Consider the following 22,093-nt stretch of genomic DNA (forward strand, 5'->3'; position numbering starts at 1 on the left):
GGCACTTCAGGGTGTGTGCGTGTGTATGTGTCAAAGACCATACGTTGTTGACTGAGAAAGGAATTCAAAGCTCCACTTTTTGTCTTTACTTCTCCCTAAAAAATTTAAGAGCACAAGGAAGAGTTTTGCGTTCCCAGTTCTCTTACAATGTGTAAGCTGGCAGCAGCTGTCGCCAGCCAGAACACTAGGATGCTGTCAGGGTGTAAGAACTGTAATGGACAAGGGGCCAAACTCTTGTCTGTCCTTTCTGCTTCAAGGCTCTGAAACCTCAAGTCCCCGCATCATTTCTCCACTGGAGAGACTACGACGGGGGTGGGGTTGCCTCAGCTTTTCCCCGAGGGCAGTCCCCGACCCTCCAGCATCCCTATAAGAGGCTCGCTGGTGCACGGGACTAACACCGTGGATGCAAGCCGGCTTTTGCACCATGGGAAACCTGGATGGCCAGGGGTCACGAAGCGCTCTGTAGGGGAGAGGAGCCGACCCCACAGTTGCTCTTGGGGGCCGTGCCTGCCAAGTATCGCGGGACTTGTGCACATCGCTGGAGCGGCAGCTCTAGGAGCAGCTGGAGCGCGCTCGGTGCTCACCGCCCTAGCCCAGGGAGGAGCGGGAGCGGGGAGGGAGGAGGGCTGGGGGGTGCTGGTTACGTAAATGATACTAGCCCAGTGAGAGGCCTCCAGGCTGGGGCTACGAGAGGGGGAGGGACCGTGCGAGGAGGTGGGGCTGGGAGGGAGAGGGTTGGGGTGGGAGGGGGGCGGGGGCCGGGGGCGAAGTGACCAGGCGGCAGCGGCGGCGGCATAGGCGGCTCTGCCGAGGTGACAATGAACTAGGAGCCCTCGTTCGGTCTCCTGCGCCTCCTCGGCCTCGGCGCCCGCTCTCGCGGCGCTCGCGGAGCCCTCTAGCCCGCCGCTGCGCTATGAGGGCGCCTCTCTGGGGCTGGCCCAGGCCGGAGCCAGCTTGCTCCGCTCCGGGGGAAGTGTGAAGAGAGAGGCGCGGGCGGGAGCCGGGGCTGCGCGCGGCGTTCGCGGGCCGGCGCGGGTTCCAGGTGAGCGCGGGCTCGGCGCACCCGGCACTCTCGGCGCGGCCGACAGGCGCCTGCTGGGCTGGTCGGAAGCTGAATCCCGTGTGTGGACTGCCGTTCCCTCTTCGCGGGATCCTTGGCCACGATAGCAGGTCTCCGTCTCTCTCTTGCTCCCCTTCTCTTCCTCGTAATTGTCTGGGGCGAGTCCTCTCCGGGTGGCCAGGGTGCCCGGGTGGGTGCCGCAAAGTCCTGCAGCGAGTGTGGGGCGCGGAGTCGAGCGCCCGGGGCCGGACGGCGGGCCGGGGCGCCCGCGGACCCGGCGAGACGGCCCCCTGGGCGCTTTGAGCGCGTTCGCCTGCTGCTGCAGGTGCGGAGGGAGGATCACGAGGCGCGGAACTTTCTGCCGCCGCCCGCCCTCTACCTTGCTCTTTCCGCTACTCGGCTGAGCTCCGGGGCGCTGGCCACCCTCTGCGCCTTGGTGGCGCTCCGCGGCGGGGCAACTTTCTCCCACCAGCTGCGGGCGGCTGGGGCTTGCTGTGCGCGGACGCTTCTCCTCGGCTTGACACCGCGGACGCTCTGGAGCTTGGGTGTCTTCTTCGACGATTGCCTTCCTTTCTTTCTCTCTCAGTGCCCCTCGGCCTCTCTTTCTCTCTGTGCGTCTCTGGCTCTGACTCAGTTTCTTTCTCTGACTTTCTCTCTGACTCTGGCTCCCCCTGCGCCTTCCGGGTCTGTTTCTTTCCCCTTCTTTTCTTCCTTGTCTTTCTTGGGATGTCTCTTCCTGTTACTCTGTCTCTTAACGCTTGTCTCTTCTTCTTTTCTCTCTGCCTCTTGCTGCCTATCTCTGTCTCCCTTCCTCGCCTCTCCTGTCCTCCAGATCCTCAGGCGCCTTGGCCAGTGGAGCACGGCCCGACCCACCTTCTGGGCATCTCCAGGTACAGAGATCTCCCTACTCAGAGCCAGAGAGTGTGCGGCGGATGCCCTTGTGTGGGCTCTCCTGGAGTCGAGGGGCTGAATGAGGGGCACAAGGGCCAGTCTCCCAGCTTTGCGCGGCCTCGAACCCGAGCGCACTGAGGCTGCTGGTAGCAAAAGCTGCGGGCGCCCCTCCCCTCACTCCGTTATTTGACTATGATCAGTTGAATTTCCTAGTAGATAGTCTACATCTCCAGCTTTTACAAGTAGCCCCAGGAGGAGAGATGGATGAAGCTTTTGGATCCAGGGAAAACTAACCTCGCAAGGGCGGGAGCTTTCGTGAGGCAAAGGTGTTGCTAGCGGAGGAGAGGAGCATTGGAGACTATTTGCTTTAAACTGCCATAACACTCAATCCTTGAGCGTTTTCCTTGCGAGAGGTCGTGGTCACTGTTCCCAGGAACAGAGCGTAGAGATTTTATTTGCAGGGGAAAGACACTTGGATACCCTAGACGCCTGAAATTTCGGGTTTTCTTCGGACCCTCAGATCTTTAGTTTTATATGAAGGCTGCCTTTGCTCAGGGTTGCTTCCTTACCGTCCCGGGGTGTGTGTGTGTGTGTGTGTGCGTGCGTGCGTGCGCGCGCGTGTGCATGTGTGTGCGCGCGCTATTACTTGTGTTCATGCCCTCTAGTGTTAAAGAAACCAGCTTGTTTCAGAATAGTGAAAAGTAAGGTCACCCTATTTGGTGACATATTTTGGACCTCTTACTTTCCCAGATTATTTTCCTTGCCTTCACCCATCCTTTCCTTTTCCTCATCTTGACTTTTGCATTGCATTACTAATTTTCCCTTTTCCCGATCTCTACAAACTCCTCCTCTCCTGCAGAATTAGAATCTTAATATTGAAACCCTGTTTGAGCGACTTCACAGATGGATAGATTTGGAGAATCTTCATAGCCTAAGGCAGGCTTTGAACATGAGAAATGTGCATTTCTCTGCACTGTTTGCCACAAGCCAGGATTTCACATTTCTTCCTTATGCCCCTGCCCACCTTCAACTGCACTGAGAATTTTCTCTGGCTGCTCCTGCTTATTTAAATAAATGCTTTTAATTCTCTGTGTGATGCTCATCCCATTCCAGGGCTTAAGCTGCTTGCTTAAGTAGAGGCACTGTGTCTGAGATCAGGTTTGGGGAGGAAGAAAAGAAAGCTTTTGCAAAAGAGGTACAGTGCTGCTGGTGTAGATTAATTCTGGATTCCAGAGTGCGTAGTGGAACCGGATGCTGTTTCAGATATGCAGACCCTAGCGCAGTGTGAGAAAACTAGTAAATACTTAATAAAAACTTGTTAGTTGAGTGATTAGCATGCAGCTAATTATGGGCTTTGAACTCATCCAGCTATGCTAATGAGCCTACGTAAAAGAAGTTGAATTCTACCTCCCCCCCCTTTTTTTTTTCTGTTTCATTTAGTCTTTTATGAATGGGAATTGAGGACTAGTAGAAGGGATGTTGAAACACGACTCTTCTGTCCCTTTTTGTTTTTGTTTTTATTTGATAGAGAGAGAAATAGTGAGAACAGGAACACAAGCAGGGGGAATGGGAGAGGGAGAAGCAGGCTTCTTGCCGAGCAGGGAGCCCGATGTGGGACTCTATCCCAGGACCCTGGGATCATGACCTGAGCTGAAGGCAGACGCTTAACGACTGAGCCACCCAGGCGCCCTGTCCCTTTTTTGGTTTATTCACTGCTTGAATTTGCCCCTCTCTGCAAGTCTTTAACTTGGCTGATGCTCTTTAACAAGTCACTGCAGAATTGAAGAAATGATTTTAGAGGCTCAGATGGCTGGCATCTCTTAATCTTCCTACCTGAAAGTAAACTGGAACATGACATCATTTATTAGTGAATACTTTCGTGTGGTCTTTCACAAGCGAAAAGTTATCTCTTTTAATATAAAGAGCAGATCTGTCAGCTTAAAATATTTGGGGGCTATAAATTAATCTGCAAACTGAATCACTTGCCTTAAATAATTTATAGGCTTCCTTACTGCTTCAAATATATATGAGAAGTGTGGTACTACATGCATATGAGAATTTGCCAAAGTATCTGGAAATGTAGTCCTCCTGACACAAGGTACTAGTAGGAATTCATAAGCTGCAGTATTGTTTTTTTTTTTTGTTTGTTTGTTTTTGTTTTTGGGTCTTTTTTTTTTCAGTATTGTTTTTTTGATGATAGGGTAGTCTCTTCTTAAAGCAGTTGGGGATTTATTTTTACATGAGTATTGTACAGGAGCATGTTCAAAGGCAATTTTGCTTTAAAAATATTACTTATAGATCACCTGACATTGTACCCAATGTTTTATATTTAAAAATAGCAAAGATACAGTGAAGGTGAAAAGTCTGATACTGGTTGAGATATGTTCTGATTTCTTACTGATAATATTGAGGCATATTTAGCTTTTTAACTTTATGTGCATTAATTTCACGTTGACCAATTTTGTCAGAATGAAATACAATGTTTCCATTTTGCTTACTTGATTTTTAGAAGTGGTAGTTCTTTTTTCCTTTCTTTTCTTTTTTAGAAGTGGTAGTTCTAACAGGAACATTTCCATGGAATAGAGATTGTGCAGCTCTTTAAACTTGGCATTTTAGGGAGAGGGTGAGAGAAAGCAATACATGGGTGTTTTTATTCTTTCTGGTTGGACAAGTGAAGAGGATATTGGTGTTTCTGAATAACACCAAGTGAAAGTAAGGAATATGATTGAGAATAAAGTATGAATAAAGTCCATTAGGTGAAATAAGTAACAGTACTACATGTCTTTGATAAGTGTTCATTGTGCTTTATGAAAATGGACAGTATCTAGTTTTGTCCTTTATTGGTGTTGTTAGATATCACAATCTCAAGTGGCACCTCTTGCAATAAACAAATTCTTTTTTTTTTAAAGCTTTTTTTTTTAAAGATTTTATTTATTTATTTGACAGAGATGCAGCGAGAGAGGGAACACATGCAGAGAGAGTGGGAGAGGGAGAAGCAGGCTTCCCGCTGAGTGGGGAGCCCGATGTGGGGCTCGATCCCAGGACCCTGGGATCATGACCTGAGCCGAAGGCAGATGCTTAAGGACTGAGCCAGCCAGGGGCCCCTAAACAAGAAATTCTTGACTGTGACTTTTAATATATCACCTTCTTGGGTTTGCATTGCCATCAGTAGTAGGAACATGTACACATCTTAAATCTAATGAGGCCTGCAGGATCACTACTTTGAAGCCTGAGTGACCATATGCTAATTATTCAGAGAATTTTAACTGGGTTTTAATTCTCAATCCTTCCTTCTGCTCTTGTCATCAGAATAAACACATGTGAAACATCAAATCAAGTCTCATATTGACTCTGACTATCCATTTGATGGCCTTTCTTAATATCACCCCCCCTCCCACACATACATACTAAGTATATGTTCAAACACATAAATCACATTTAAAGATCTACTGTCTGCTCTGATAAACCATTTGTCATTTTAACAGATTAGACTTTTTTTTTTTTAAGGTTTTATTTTTAAGTAATCTCTATACCTAACATGAGGCTGGAACTCACAACCCTGAAATCAAGTTTCATGCTCTACCGACTGAGTCAGCCAGACACCCCCAGATTAGACTTCTGTTTACAATTTCTATCTTAAAGCACATTGTTTAATTAAGGACATCTGCTAGTCAATTACAGACATACGTGTTTTTGAAGATTCCAGCTTTCTGTTGTGAAATTTAATACTTAGAAAATTCAAAGAAATTTGTGAGAGTGAATGCACACATTAATTCAGTAGTTGGTCATCCATTTGGGGCGTTATAAGCAATTATATTTTAGAGCAAAATATAAATAAAATGGACTTTATTTATTTGATACTTGTTTCTCCTGGATTCAGATTTAAACCTGTGTGTGTGCTTTCAATGTAGTATATTATAAAAATTATTTTTAATTTTTTAATTAAAAATTTAATTTTAATATTATAAAAATATTTTTAATGGGTCTTTGCCTGATCACCAGGAAATAATTACAGGTGGCTAAAGATAGCTGTGTGATGAATGTATGTTTCTATTCCCTTGTAAATGAATTAGCTAAAATTCATTTTTAGCTATGAGTTTTCTAATTTTATTTTCTTTATGAGTCAGGACCTTTTTATTTAAGTTGAAATCTTAACTTTGAAAAATTTTAACTAGAGATTATTAAGAGATTTCTGGGGCCTAACATTTAAAATGTAAGTGAAAGTAGGGAGATGTGCCTTTTCTCTATGGGCCCAACTTTACTCAAATGTACACATGTAATTATTGTCCTTATGAACTCCTGGGTTCTCTCTTAATGTTTATCCTACTATAATTGCCCACCCTTCACAATAGACCTAGAGCAAGATACAAAATATCAGTTGTTGAAAGTTGTCCCATGTTAATGGTTAATCCTTCCAACATAGCTTGAGAGGGATGTAGAGAAAATTGTGACTGTTAACATCATAGATATGAACACATTTGTGATCATATATATGGTTATATGAGAAAATTAAAATGCTGCTCATATTAAATATTCAGACTTCCTTTGTATTTTTTTTTTTTTTTTTAGAACTGCTTACTGTTAAGATAGGTGGGAACTGTCCAAGATCTAGTATATCAGGGTTTTAACATGATGTGGAATTAATTAGGACTCTGATACATTAAACTACATTGATGTCACTTAAATCTTATTTAAGCTCTTGTAGAACATTATAGGAAGTGTGATTAAACTGTTAGTTGGCATTTTGGTGATCATAATACAAGTGCTGAGTAGCCACTGTAAACAGAAGAATTTAAAGTAAAGCCTGCATATTCAAAATAATCTAAATTACACCTCAGAGATAGTAGTAAATGTCAACTTAATCTCTTGCCTAATATTAATTGCCTTTATATTATAAGCACAGCACCTCTTTTTTTTTTTGTAAAAAAATAGATTTTGACATATGGGGAGGATTATGTTCTTGTAGATCAGAAGCATAATAACTGACTTAATTTCCTCTTGAGATTTTTATTATATAATAGTTTCAGATGGAGAGGATGAGATTTATATGACTATCAAGACCCTTTTGCAATACTACCATTAATCTAATGAAAGAAAAATGGGAACAAATACTTGGAAACAAATCTATGTGAAGGTACAGCCATTTCAGTTTATTTATGAAGCAGTTAAAAATGGCAAATTGAGTTACACATTGAGAAAATAACTAAAATCTATTGGGTGCTTACTTTGTCCTTGTACTGTGGATAAGTAAACATCTAATATGTCTTGCCACATTTTATCCTCATAACCATATGAGCAGTAAGTAGTAATATTGTCCCTATTGTATAAATGAGGACTTACTCAGAATCACACAACTAATACGTTTTAGCACGAGGGATCACATCAGTTCTTTCTATATATGAAGCCAGTACTCTAGTAGTTCTCAGTCTGATATTTTCACTGATTAATAAATTTTTTTAAAAAAATTGAGTGCCAACCTCCATGTGAACGTTTTCTTTTGTATGGTAAGAATGATTTAAAAAGTCTACTGTCACCATCATGTTATAAAAGAGTGGACATTTGTACACCAGCTAAGATGGCAGAACTGAATATCAAAATATAGTTCTTAGAATAAATTTAGCTTTCTATGCGTTTTTCTACATTGCACTTATTTTTCTAATTTAACAAAGACTGATGAAAATTTTATCACAGTCTGGTAATTTATTTCACCATCTTCTGTAGTCTGTGCTTGGGAACCCATCTCAATGTGAACCTCTGTAATAGCTTATCTTCCCTGTGCACCCTGTGCCCATAGACAGCACAGGCTAGTATGGTAGTCATATCCATCACTTAATAAGACACACACAACCCTTATAGCCGTTCCTTTCTCTTGCCAGTCGCCAGCCTGGGCAATAAAATTTGGACCCAGGAAAGATGCCAGCAATTGCTCTAGCCTCAGTTTACTGTGGCAGTGTTTGTTGAAAGGATTAGAGAATTGGAGGTGACTTGTTCCTTTATGGGGGTTAACCGCCAATCACTGTCACTAAGATGGTGCCAATCTGTGTCCTGGGACAAGAGATGAATGCCAGGCAGAAATAAAGGAGCATGTCTCAAGAACTTATTCCTCTGTCCTTCCCCCAAACCTGTGCTTTCCAGCCTTTAGGGATCCTTTTGTTCCTTTTTCACTTCTTTGCCTTGGTGAGGACAAAGAGGTTTTGCTTTAGGTAAGAAAGAAAATTGCGAAGATAAACTTCTAACTGCTTTTGTAAAACTGACCAAGGCTGTTAAATGCCAACTTGCTTTGGGTAGAGACTATTGGGGCCATTGAAGAGGGAAAAAATGCCAGTGGGGGTATGTGAAATGTAGCTAAATGGACCTAAGGCATTGTTTAGTGTCCCTGCTAACAAACCAGTCTGTACATTGAAATTACCTAAAGAGATGTGTGTGTGTGTGTGTGTGTGTGTGTGTTTATTTTAATAGAGATTGTCAGATCCCACCGATACAGATTCTCATATGCCTGGGATGGGTTTACAGAATCTATTTTTATTTGTTTATTTTAAGATTTTATTTATTTGTTTGAGAGAGAGAGAGAGACTATAAGTGGGAGCAGGGGAGGGGCAGAGGCAAAGGGAGAGCAGACTCCCTGCTGAGCTGGGAGCCAGATGCCCTTCAGCTCAGATCATGATCTCAGACCCTGGGATCATGACCTGAGCTGGAGGCAGCCCTTAACTGACTGAGCCACCCAGTAGCCCCCAGATTCTATTTTTATAAATACTTTTCTAGATGATTCTAACATACAGTGAGGTTTCAAGCAACTGATCTACTTCCAGTTCATCATTTTTAAGATTTATTTACTAATTTTTATTTATTAAAAAAATAGTAGTTTTTAGCACAGCCAGACTTATTCTCCACACCCACACTTATTTTTTAAATTGTGCATTCATTTATATCATAAATTACAATGACACATTGCTATTAAAACAATTTAATACATATTTTTCTACAGAGTTTGTTCATAGGACTTCAGATGTCAGGGAGTCTTCACAACCACACACATTTTAACATTCAGGGACTTGAACTATCATAGGAAATGCTAGAATCCTAGTAACCATGTTTGTGCATTTGATTTCATTTTCGTGATGCCCAAATTTCAAAATACTAAGAATATAAAATAGCCCTAGATCTTCAAGGAAAAATAGAGTCAAATCTGAAGTCAGAATGCAGTCTCTGGGCAAGCTGCTCGGGCTCAGTGATCCTCTTCCATTCTGAGCTTTTTAAAGTAGTGACTATTAACAATAAAAGAAAGTAGTAATCAACTATTTTAGAAATAGTAAAAATGGGCAGAAGTTATGACCTGGAACCTAAAACAGATAACCCTGGGAATAATAAAAATGTTGACTGCTACAAGTATGAAGGGCCAATAATCTGTAAGGGGAGCAAATAGAATTAGACTGAACCATCAAGTCCATGTCTACATATTTAAGAAACAGAGCAGTTTCTTTTAATATTACTTATCAATATTACTTTTATTATCAATATTACTTTCAATATTACTTCTATTACTCTGGTTTTGAACAGTTATACTTTCTAAAATAGGCATGTGGATTCCTTTTGATAGAAATCATTCAATTTTAACTAGGGTAGATTAGTTGGAAAAAAAAAACAGCATTATGTAATATTTAAAATAGCTTCACATTACTGTAGAATGTTTCTTCCCTTAAAAAAGATAGAAGTTACTATGTTCTGGACACTATTCTAAGTGCTTTACAAATATTAATTCATTTCATCATAACAACCTTCCAAAGTAGGTTTTATTAGTACCTTCATTTTACACACAAGGAAATTGGGACACAGAAAGGTTAAGTAAATTGTCCCAGACTAAGCTGATGAGTGACAGGGCAAGGACTATGCTATTTTGATGAAACAAAATGGTTAATAAAACAACTTGCTTTCCATCACAAAGCTTGAAGTAGCAGAATTGAAAATGGAACTCAGATTCCTAGGTCTTGTTTCCTATTTGAGTAAGATTTGCCTTTAAAAATGAAGGAAGAAAACCTGACCAACAAATCAGATTTCTAGAGTGGGAAACAAAAGTGTTTATGTTTCAGAAGTCATAGCACTGGATTAAGAAAGACAGTTAATTATGAAGGAGACAATAAATGTGGAAAAATTGGAATGGATTTCTTAAGTATGTTGTCTCTACTTAGTTGCAGATTACCCCCCAAAATAAGAAGAAATTAACATATAGAAAAATAATTAAATCCTTAAGTAAATAAGATTTCTTTATATAGACCTTAATCCATAACTGAGATATGTACCTGTAACTGATCTAATAAGAAATAGCTTATTTTCCTGTGATATTGCTGATAAAACATTTAAATTACATTAAGAAATCTTATGAAAGGATTGGGGAAATCCTGCTGAAATTTCTGGCTTTTTTTTCTCAAGTGTTTTAAGTTTTTTATATGATGGCATATCTTTACTAACTTGTAATTAGTATTCTGTAAGAACTGATGTATTAATCTTTGATACAATACATTTTCTCTTTCTGACCTTTAGTTGATTTTCAGCAACTTTCTATTGCTTACTATTTTTGTTTAATTCATGATGACAGTGTTTTAATGATTTTTCTTTAGTCTTTAAAAAATTAAGCACTATTTTAGATTGATAGTTGATTAGATTATGTAAATTATTTAAATTATATAGCATCAATAATGAGTCACTCCATCTGCCTGGTTTTTTAAAAACTAAAATTTGCACTTAAAAACAATGCTGTTTTCAGAGTCTATAAATGAAATGAAGGTTTATGAGGTTACTAACTAGCTTAGTATCAAGACTGTACAGTTTTTCCTTTTTGTGGCAGTAAATTCCACCTCTTTTTTTTCTGAATTCACAAGGCTCATCTTTCTTTGATTCTCTTGATAGTTCAGTCTCAAATGGGACTATATGTCGTTTGTCCTGAAAAATGTTAGAGGCCAGACTGTCCCTGAATACGGTTCAGATTTTACACCTCTCCTATAGGTTGTCAGTGTGCCTCTGTATTTTCTTCTTAAGTAAATAATGTGTTTATTTCTCAGTACTCTTTTTCTTCTCCCATATCCTTTCCTTGCTCCTCCTCTCCTTTCATCCTTCTTCATGGTGGTCTCTCCTTTAAATGGTCTTTCTTCTATGGCTTAATAAATCCACATGTAGCAGGACTAGACTATTAGTGGCTCTTGATTTGTTAAAAAAAATTAAAAAAGAGCTGTTTATTTCATCAGTTAGTTTTGAGTAGGTAAGAGACAGATGCTCTAGCTTTTGCATCTGGGTCATTTAGCAGGAGGCTGGGATACTAAATTCACATCTCATTACCTTTGTCTACTTTTAGAATTGTGTGCTTGGGCCCTGTGGTCAGTTGGCAGTTGGCCGGCCCATGACTCCGAGGGAATGCTGTGTTATTTGAAGGGATGCCAATTTCAGTTGCCACACGGTTTCCATATTTCTTGGTCAGATTTTCCATATAAAACATCCAGTATGTGTTTTATTACTAACTCTAGGCTATTGACTTCATGTCAAAAATTTATTATGTTATTAACTGATAGATTGTAATGAGCAATTTTAATAATTTATTTTCTGTGGCTTTCACTCCCTGATTTTGGATAGTGTTTCTCCTATTTGATAAAAGTAGAGCAGACATTTTTGTCACAGATTTTTAAAGAGTTTTATTGTTGTGCTCTAAGTTGAGATGAATCGTAGGTAATTGGATGGTGCAGCTGAATTAACACATTGAATTGCCAGTTATGAGACACTTCATTTGCTGTTGCAGACAACAATAGGCCCATTTTGCTTCTACAATGCACAAATTCTTATTATCTATATAAAGTTCTAATTCAAGTGAGATAATGTGTATGCATCATTTCCATTCCTTTTGTAAGGAAAAATAACTTTCACAAATATAAGAGACTTGCAACTATCTCATTAAATAATTTTGAACTTCAATAAATATTTTTTTCTGAGAATGTTAATCAGTTGTCTCATTCTCCACAAGAAGGACAGAGTATAAGGCATTTCATAAACATGAATTCAGTAGTATTGCTCTTACCCTGTGTACCTTAAGACCTATGCAGATGTGCAGTTTGCATTTCTTTCAACAGAGAGCCTTGTCTGAATCATTAAGGGCAGCATTGTTGCCATCATGACTATGTTGATATTCAGTAGTGTAATAATTTTGTTTGCTCTTGGTTTCTTTTCATTTTAAGGGTTTTTAGCGTAGCTTCTCTAGGTCAGTGGAGTTACTTTTAAACAGGTAAGTATCCATTTTAAGAGGAAGTATTGATACATACCTTTATTTATTATATGTTCTTTTGAAACCTCAAGAGTCAAAAAGATATCAGACTGTTACAAATTGGATAGAGTGAAGCAAGGCAGAGGAAACTGCCTGGGAAGACCCTGAACTCACCTCCTTCCATGGACATACCAAATCTTTGGCTATATATGAATCATTTCCCTCTGAAAAGGTTCTGAAAACTAGATGAACTTCTTCTCTACATCAGAGGATAAAAAGACCACATTGAGAAAGGGAGGAGAGGCAGAGACCTGATGTCACAGAAACCACACCCTAGCATGGCCCCACACAAGAGGGAGGGATCTTACCAGTGCAGCACTTCTCCTGGAGGAGCAAGGGGTTGATGCCTCACATCAGGCACCCCAACTCCCCATGATCCACAGCAAAGAGATGAGCCCCCAAAATGTGAGTGGGGCTGATGTCCAAGGGAGCCAAAATACTGTAGGAAATTGATATTTTCTTTTTAAATGGCTCATGTCTAGTCTCACTCACCTCAGACCCAGTGAAAAAACAGCAGTTTGAAAAGCACCTAGACTGCATGTGAAGGATATTTAATTGCTGATCTGAAAGCATCTGCTGGAGGGACAGAGGACAGTTGGAACTCTCCCCAGAGATGGAGGTGCTGACAAATGCTGTTTTTGCACTTTCCACCTACCCTGCTAGCAGGTGGGTGAGCTCATACATGGCACCCTCTCATTGCCTTGCTAAGTCAGTCAAGGGCTAGCAGTCATGGCGCTATCCTGCCTTGAGAAGCCAGGGAGCATGAGTGGTTGGACCTGGCTGGGGCAGGTGAGTATGAATTGTGGCATTCTCCTGTTTCCTAGCTAAAGTTGGTTAGCTGGGTGGTTGTGACACTCCCTTGCTTCTTGGCTGAGCCTGGCAAGTGTGAGTGATCATGGCATTCTTCTACTACCAGCCTGAAGGCAACGAGGGTGCATAGACAAAACACTCTCCCACTGTATTTGTAAAGACCATGAGCACACATACAGACATTTTCATGCTGCCTTTTTGAAGTCAACAAGTGTGCCCTACCCCCTGTACTCTCCAGCTGCCCCTAAGCCAGGAGATGCATGCAGTCTATAAAAGGGGAGGCTTCTTAACTGCCTGACCCTAGTGGCCAAGGGGACTGGCATTCCTGAGCTCCATGGGAATGCAACGTTTGGAAAGGCAGGTCATGGCAGGCCACCACCTTCAGGGCATTGCACAGAGAGCAGACTGAAACACAAATGCAGTCTTCCTGTGAAAAAGGCTTCTTAGTCTGAAGCTTCAACCAGAGGGACATGCTTCAGGTTTCATGAACATCTATAGATTTAAGGAAGTGCTCCCAGGAAATGTAAACAGGGAAATACCATCCTTGTGTTCCCTCTTGGCCTCATTACAGCTCAACAAGGCCTCACAGAAAGGAACTTATAAACTCATCTGAAGCCCTGATTTTTATAACTGTTTTCCAGGGACACCTGCAGATCTCCTGGCATAGAGGCCATCAGGGATTACAACTGTGGCCCATTGGGACTGCATATATTTGCATACTTCCAAAGCTACTGTGTGAGGGTCTGACTTCCAATTAGTCTGAAACTCGGTGCTAAATGAGATTACTCTCCTTGGAAAACTGACAGCTCTTTCCACACCCTCAAAAATGGGGGCATATCAAGAATAAATTAGGTAGTTTAGATAATCAAGGATTTGAGAGACAAGCAAAAGCTAGGGCAAGGTTGGATGAGAAGTTTATTACCTACACAAGACCACTCCTTCAAGACTGAGAGAGGCAGCTGCTTCAGCTAATACATATAAGCAAACACAGGGAGTTAAGGGAAATAAGGTAACTGAGAAATATGTTCCAAACCAAAGAATAAGAGAAAGCCTCAGAAAAAGACATTAATGATAACGGAGATAAGTAATTTACCTGGTAAAGAATTCAAAGTAAGGTTATAAAGATGCTTACCATACTCTGGAGAAGAATGGATGAACACAGTGAGGACATCAGCAAAGAGGTAGAATATATAAGAAAGTACCAAATATAAGTCACAGAGCTGAAGAATACAGTAACTAACTAAAAAAATATACCAGAAGACCTCAAAAGCAGGCTGGATAAAGCAGAACAAGTCAGTGAACTGGAAGACAATAGAACTCCTCCAGACAAAGCAGCAAATAGAAAAAAAGAATTAGAAGATAAGATGATCCAAGGACCTGTAGGACATCAAGTGGAATAACATTTGCTTTGTAGGGGTCCCAGAAGTAGAAGAGAGAGAGAAAGCAGGTGAAAACTTACTGGAAGAAATAATGGCGGAAAACTTCCCTAATCTAGGCAAGGAAAGAGACGTCCAGGTCCAGGGAGCCAAGGGAGTTCCAAAGAAAATTAATCCAAAAAGCTTCACACTAAGATACATTGTAATTAAAATATCAAATTTAAAAAGAGAATCTTAGAAGCAGCAAGAGAAAAACAAATTATTACATATAAGGGAACTCCATTGGAGTATCGGCAGATTTCTCAACAGAAATTTTGCAAGGCAGGAGGGAGTCACGTGACACACTCAAAGTTCTGAAAGGAAAAAAACTCCCAAACAAGAGAATTTTAATTGGCAAGATTATTATTCAGAACTGAAGGAGAGATAAAGAGTTTTCCAGTTGAGCAAAAGCCAAAGGAATTCATCACTACTAAATCATTCTTATAAGAAATGTTAAAGGATCTTCTTTAAGCTGAAAATGATGGTGCTAATTAACAAGAAGAAAATATAAAGTAAAAATGTCACTGGAAAATGTAAATATATATGAAAGGTAATGGATCAAATACTTGTAAAGTTAGTATGAAGGTTAAAAGATAAAAGTAGTGAGTTAACCAAAGCCACAATAATTAGTTAAAGAATACATAAAATACAAAGATGTAAAATGTGACATTAAGACATAAATTGTGCTGGGGGTGGGGTAAAATTGTGGTTTTGGAATGTGTTCAAATTTAAGTTGCCATTAACTTAAAATAGATTATTATATAGAGAAAATGATATATGTGAACCTCTTGGTAACCACAAAACAAGAACTTATGGTAAATACACAAAAGAAAATATAAAATACATATTATCAAATATGGGGAGATGCTTTCCCAAAGGAAATTACTGTGCTCTTAACAGAAGCAAGGAGAATGCTTCAGAGTAGGCAGGAACTTCAGATGTTTACAGCAATAATTAAGGGATCTTCTCTATTTACAAGACTTGAAATACTAATTTAATGATCAAGCAGCCTGTTCCAATAGAGAAGATCTTGGAGTTAAGATCAGAAGACCTGGAGGAGAGGCAAGATGGCAGATGAGTAGGGGACCTCTTTTTATCCAGTCCCTTGAATTGAGCTAGGTATCTATCAAATCATTGTGAACACCTGTAAATTCAACCTGAGATCTAATAAAAGAATTGCTGCAGTTATACAAATAGAAAAGCAACCACTTTTTGCAAGGTAAGAGGTGCAGAGACATGAATCTGAGGGGATATATCAGAAAATAAACCTCGGGGGGAGGGAGCCTCTGTAAGCTGGCTACCAAAAAGTGATATAGCAGTGGAGTGCAAAATCAGAACTTTTAGAAGTCTGTGCCTGTGAGGGACTTCTCTGCCTAGAAGGTGCTCAGGTGGCAAAACAGGGCAGAATCCAAGGTGGGACAGTGTGGTCTCAGGATCCTCAGAGTCTCAGAAAGAATGGGGGTGCCTGAGTGCAGCAGAGTTTCCAAACATTGATGCCGGGAAGCCAGCTACAATTAGCGAGCCCCAGAATGGCCTCTCAGCGTGGTGTTGCCGTAAACCATGAACTGCAGCAAGATCGACTGACCGCTCTCCAAGCAGGGACCCAACAAGCAACAACCGCTGTTAGACCCTTCTTCTTCCCCTGAGAGGAGTGGCACAGGTGTGCACATGACTGAGCAACTATTCCCCAATAGTTCCAAGCAGGGGCCCAGGGAGTGGCAGGGCACAGTGAGACCCCCTCCTTCCCCTGGGAGGATTGGTGCAGGTATGCATTGCAGGAGTCTCAGGAGTTTGATGCACACAAAAGGGACTGACTGCTTTTCCCTGAGGATGGATGAAGAGTGGGGGAAGTGATCATTCAGGTCTGGGGCTGGAGATCAGGGTGCTGCCATTTATTAGTTTTTTTTTTTTCCATCCTCTAAAACAGTGCGAAAAGCCTTCAGGGAACAAAAGCCAGATAGAGCAACCCAAAGCACCTTACAATGAGCCCAGCCCCCTGGCAAGGGTTGGTACAACTCCACCTAGGCAAAGACACCTGAGAATCAGTACAACAGGCCCCTCCCCCAGAAGACCAGCAGGAACAGCAGGTGAATACCAAATTTATGGATCACACAGAATTAAAAAACTCCTGAGCTAAGAGAAAATAGTGTATAGAATTCAAGGCTTTTTTCTCACGAATCTTTAGTCTTTCAGTTTAAAAATTTCCTTTCCCCTTTTCAACTAGTTTCTTTTTTACAACTCTTTGTTTTTAAGTCTTTTTAATTTTAATTTTTACATTTACATTTTATATATTCTTCATTTTTGGCTTCCTTTCACTGTATTCAGGTTTTGTTGTTGTTGTTGTTGTTGTTGATATGTAAGTTTTTCTTTCTTTACAATTTTTGGATTTAGTGTCTTCTAATCAACAGACCAAAATACACCCAGGATCAAGTGGATCACCCCATTTTGTCCACCTGTGAGATTATTCTCTTTCTTTCCCCCCCCTTTTTTTTTTCCTTCTTTTCTCTTTTGGTTTCTGACCTCTTCCGATTTGTCTAGTGTGCATTTTGCTGGGGTCATGGTTGATATTTTTGATTTTGTTCTCTCATTCGTCTATTCTTCTCTGGACAAAATGACTAGAAAGAAAAATTCACAACAAAAGAAAGAACCAGAAGTAATACTCTGCCACAGATGTAATCATTATGGATATAAGTAAAATGTCAGACCTAGAATTCAGAATAACAATTGTAAAGTTACTTGCTGGGCTTGAAAAAAGCATAAAAAATACTAGAGAATCTCAAGTGCTGAAATAAAATCTAATCAGACCAAAATTAAAAATGCTTTAACTGTAGGGCGCCTGGGTGGCTCAGTTGGTTAGGCGACTGCCTTCAGCTCAGGTCATGGTCCCAGGGTCCTGGGATCGAGCTCTGCATTGGGCTCCCTGCTCCGCGGGAGGCCTGCTTCTCCCTCTCCCACTCCCCCCGCTTGTATTCCTGCTCTCGCTGTCTCTGTCAAGTGAATAAATAAAATCTTTAAAAAAAAAATGCTTTAACTGTGATGCATTCTAAAATGAATGTTCTAATAGCTAGGGTAAATGAGGCAGAAGAGAGAGTCACTGACATAGAAGACAAAATGATGGAAAGGAAGGAAGCTGAGAAAAGAAAAACAACTAATAGACCATGAGGGGAGGCTTCGAGAAATCAGCAATACCATAAAGTGAAACAATATTAGAATTATTGGGGTTACAGAGGAAGATGAAAGAGAGGGGACAGAAGTTATATTTGAGCAAATCATAGCTGAGAACTGCCCTAATCTGGGGAAGGAAAGAGGCATTCAAGTCCAGGAGGCTCAGAGAGCCCCCCTGCCCGCCTTCAAAATCAATAAAAAGAGATCAACAACCTGACATATAATAGTGAAGCTTGCAAATTTCAGAGATAAAGAGAAAATCCTGAAAGCAGCTTGCGACAAGAGGTCCTTAACTTACAAGGTAGGAACATTAGACTGGCAGCAGACCTATCCATAGAGACCTGGCAGGCCAGAAAGGGCTGGCATGATATATTCAGGGTACTAAATGAAAAAAACATAGTCAAGAATATTTTATCCAGCAAGCTGTCATTCAGAATGGAAGGACAGATAAAGAGCTTTCAGGACAAACAGAAATTAAAAGACTTTGTGATCACTCAGCCAGCCCTGCAAGAAATATTAAAGGGGATCCTGTAAGCAAAGAGACAGCCCAAGAGTAACATAGCCGAGAAAGAAACAGAGACAATATACAGAGACAGGGACTTTACAGGTAACACAATGACACTAAATTCTTATCTTTCAATAGTTACTCTAAATGTAAATGGGCTAAATGTTCTAATCAAAAGACACAGGATATCAGATTGGATTAAAAAAAAAAAAAACAAGACCCATCCGTATGTGTCTACAAGAGACTCATATCCAAAGACACCTCCAGATTGAAAGTGAGGGAGTGGAGAATCATTTATCATGCCAATGGACATCAAAAGAAAGCTGGGGTAGCAATACTTATATCAGGCAAATTGGATTTTAAAACAAAGACTAGTTAGGGGTGAAGAGGGGCACTATATCATAATCAAAGGGTCTATCAGACAAGAAGATCTAACAATTATACATATTTATGCTCCCGACTTGGGAGCAGTAAATCATATAAACCAATTAATAACAAAGTTAAAGAAACACATTGATAATAATATAATAATTCTAGGGGACTTTAACACCCCACTCAGAGCAATGGACAGATCATCTAAGCAGAAGATCAACAAGGAAACAAGGGCTTTGAATGACACACTGTAACAGATAGACTTCACAGATATATAGAGAGCATTCCATTCTAAAGCAACAGAATACACATTCATCTTGAGTTCAGTGGAACATTCTCCAGAATAGATCACATTCTGGGTCACAAATCAGGCTTCAACTGGTAGCAAAAGATTGGGATTATTCCCTGCATATTTTCAGACCACAATGCTTTGAAACTTGAACTCAATCACAAGAGGAAATTTGGAAAGAACTCAAATATTCAAAGAACTCAAATGGAGGCTAAAGAGCATCTTACTAAAGAGTGAATGGGTCAACCAGGAAATTAAAGAAGAATTAAAAAAATTCATGGAAACAAATGAAAATGAAAACACAACTGTTCAAAATCTTTGGGATGTAGCAAAGGCAGTCCTAAGAGAGAAGTACGTAGCAATACAAGCCTTTCTGAAGAAATTAGAAAAGTTTCAATTACACAAGCTAGCCTTACACCTAAGGAGCTGTAGAAATAACAGCAAATAAAGCCTAAACCAAACAGGAGAAGAGAAATAATAAAGATTAGAGCAGAAATCAATGAAATAGAAAACCGAAAGAACAGTAGAGCAGATCAATGACACTAGAAGGTGGTTCTTTGAAAGAATGAATAAGATTGATAAACCCCTAGACAGAGTTATCAAAAAGAAAAGAGAAAAGATCCAAATTATTAAATAATGAAAGAGTAAAGATCATGACCAACACCAAGGAAATACAAATAATTTTAAGAACATATTATGAGCAACTATATGACAACAAATTAGCAATCTGGAAGAAATGGATGCAGTCCTAGAAACTTATAAACTACCAAAACTGAAACAGGAAGAAATAGAAAACCCGAACAGACACATAACCAGCAAGGAAATTGAATCAGTAATCAAAAATCTCCCAACAAACAAGAGTCCAAGGCCGGATGGCTTTGCAGGGGACTTCTACCCTGGGAAGAAATAAAAGGCTTTCAAGAAGAAGTCAAACTCTGACTGTTTGCAGATTACATGATACTTTATATGGAAAACCCAAAAGACTCCATCCCCAAATTGCTAGAACTCATACAGGAGTTCAGCAACATGGTAGAATATAAAATCAATGCACAGAAAACAAGTTGCATTTCTATACAGTAACAATGAGACAGAAGGAAGAGAAATTAAGGAATTGATCCATTTATAATTGCACCAGAAACCATAAGATACCTAGGAATAAACCTAACCAAAGTGGTAAGAGGATCTGTACTCTAAAAGCTACAGAACGCTTATGAAAGAAATTGAGGAAGACACAAAGAAATGGAAAAACATTCCATGTTCATGGATTGGAAGAATAAATATTGTGAAAATGTCTATGCTACTCAGAGGACATTCAATGCAGTACCTTTCAAAATATCATTGACATTTTCACAGAGCTGGAACAAATAATCCTAAAATTTGTATGGAACCAGAAAAGATCCTGAAGAGCTAGAGGACTGTTGAAAAAGAAAACCCAAGCTGGTGGCATCAGAATGCCAGACTTCAAGCTATATTACAAAGCTGTAATCATCAGAGAGTATGGTACTGGCACAAAAACAGACACATAGATCAGTGGAACAGAATAGAGAACCCAGAAATGAACCCTCAATTCTATGGTCAATTAATTTTCGACAAAAGCAAGAAATAATATCCAATGGAAAAAGGACAGTCTCTTCAACAAATGGTGTTGGGAAAATTGGACAGCCACATGTAGAAGAATGAAACTGAACCATTTTCTTACACCATACACAAAGAGAAGCTTAAAATGGATGAAAGACGTAAATGTGAGACAGGAATCCATCAAAATCCTAGAGGAGGACACAGGCAGCAACCTCTTTGACCTTGGCTGCAGCAACTTCTTGCTAGACATGTCTCCAAAGGCCAGGGAAACAAAGGCAAAAATGAACTGTTGGGACTTCATCAAGATAAAAAGCTTCTGCACAGCAAAGGAAATAGTCAACAAAACTAAATGGCAACCTTGGGAGAAGATATTTGCAAGTGACATATCAGATAAAGGGGTAGTATTCAAGATCTATAAAGAACTTATCAAGCTCAACACCCAAAACCCAAAAAATCTAGTCAAGAAATGGGCAGAAGACATGAACAGACATTTCTGCAAAGAAGACAGAGAAATGGCCAACAGACACGTTAAAAAATGCTCCACATCACTTGGCATCAGGGAAGTACAAATCTAAACCACAATGAGACACCACCCTACACCAGTCAGAATGGCTAAAATGAACAAGTCAGGAAATGACAGATGTTGGCAAGGATGCAGAGAAAGGAGAACCCTCTTACACTTTTGTTGGGAATGCAAGTTGGTACAGCCACTCTGGAAAACAGTATAGAGGTTCCTCAAGAAGTTAAAAATAGAGCTATGCTTCTATGCAGCAATTGCACTACTAGGTATTTACCCCAAAGATACAATTGTATGGATCTGAAGGGGCACCTGCAGCCCAATGTTTATAACAGCAATGTCCACAATAGCCAAACTGGAAAGATCCCAGATGTCCATTGACAGATGAATGGATAAAGAAGATGTGGTGCGATATACATATATATATATATACACACACACACAATGGAATACTACTCACCCATCAGAAAGGATGAATACTTACCATTTACATCAGTGTGGATGGAACTGGTGAGTATTTTGCTGAGTGAAATAAGTCAATTAGAGAAAGAAAATTATCATATAGTTTCACACATATGTGGAATATAAGAAACAATGCAGAAGATCATAGGGGAAGGGAGGGAAAACTGAATGGGAAGTCATCAGAGATGGAGACAAACCATGAGAGACTCTTAACTATAGGAAACAAACTGAGGGTTGCTGGAAGGGAGGTGGATAGGGGGATGGGGTAATTGGGTGATGGGCATTAAGGAGGGCATGTGATGAGATGAACACTGAGTGTTATATGCAACTGATGAATTATTGAATTCTACATCTGAAACTAATGATGTACTATATGTTGGCTAATTGAATTTAAAAAAATGCAAAAGGAAATCTAAACATAACACTAAATAGTCATCAAACCACAAAAGAAGAGAGAAAAACAGGCCAAACTAAAAGATACAGAATGGATTAAAAAAACTATACAAAACAGTACAAATCTATGTGCTGCTTATAACTGACTCACTTCAGAAATAAGTACACACAGATACTGAAAGTGAAGGGAAGGAAAAAGATATTCACTGCAAATGGAAATGAAAAGAAAGCTGGTGTAGCTCTGTGCTTATCAGACAAAATAGTCCTTAAAACATACTGTAATAAAAGACAAAGAGGGGTATTGCATTATGATAAAAAGGGTCAATCAAGGAA

General features: G+C 40.1%; 1 protein-coding gene across 1 annotated transcript in view; it reads left to right on the top strand.

Annotated features, from left to right (window-relative positions):
- Positions 1–1,106: 1,106 nt before the first annotated feature.
- The window catches only part of GALNT13 (polypeptide N-acetylgalactosaminyltransferase 13), a 544,730-nt gene continuing 523,743 nt past the window's right edge, over positions 1,107–22,093 (top strand). Inside the window, exon 1 of the mRNA XM_045867449.1 lies at positions 1,107–1,170. The gene's annotated coding sequence lies outside the window, so the exon portion shown is untranslated. The remainder of the gene's footprint in view (positions 1,171–22,093) is intronic.

Source organism: Mirounga angustirostris, unplaced genomic scaffold (genome assembly GCF_029215605.1).
Source record: "Mirounga angustirostris isolate CCGP_5_RB_7025 unplaced genomic scaffold, mMirAng1.0.hap1 SCAF_3, whole genome shotgun sequence".
Classification (NCBI taxonomy): Eukaryota; Metazoa; Chordata; class Mammalia; order Carnivora; family Phocidae; genus Mirounga; species Mirounga angustirostris.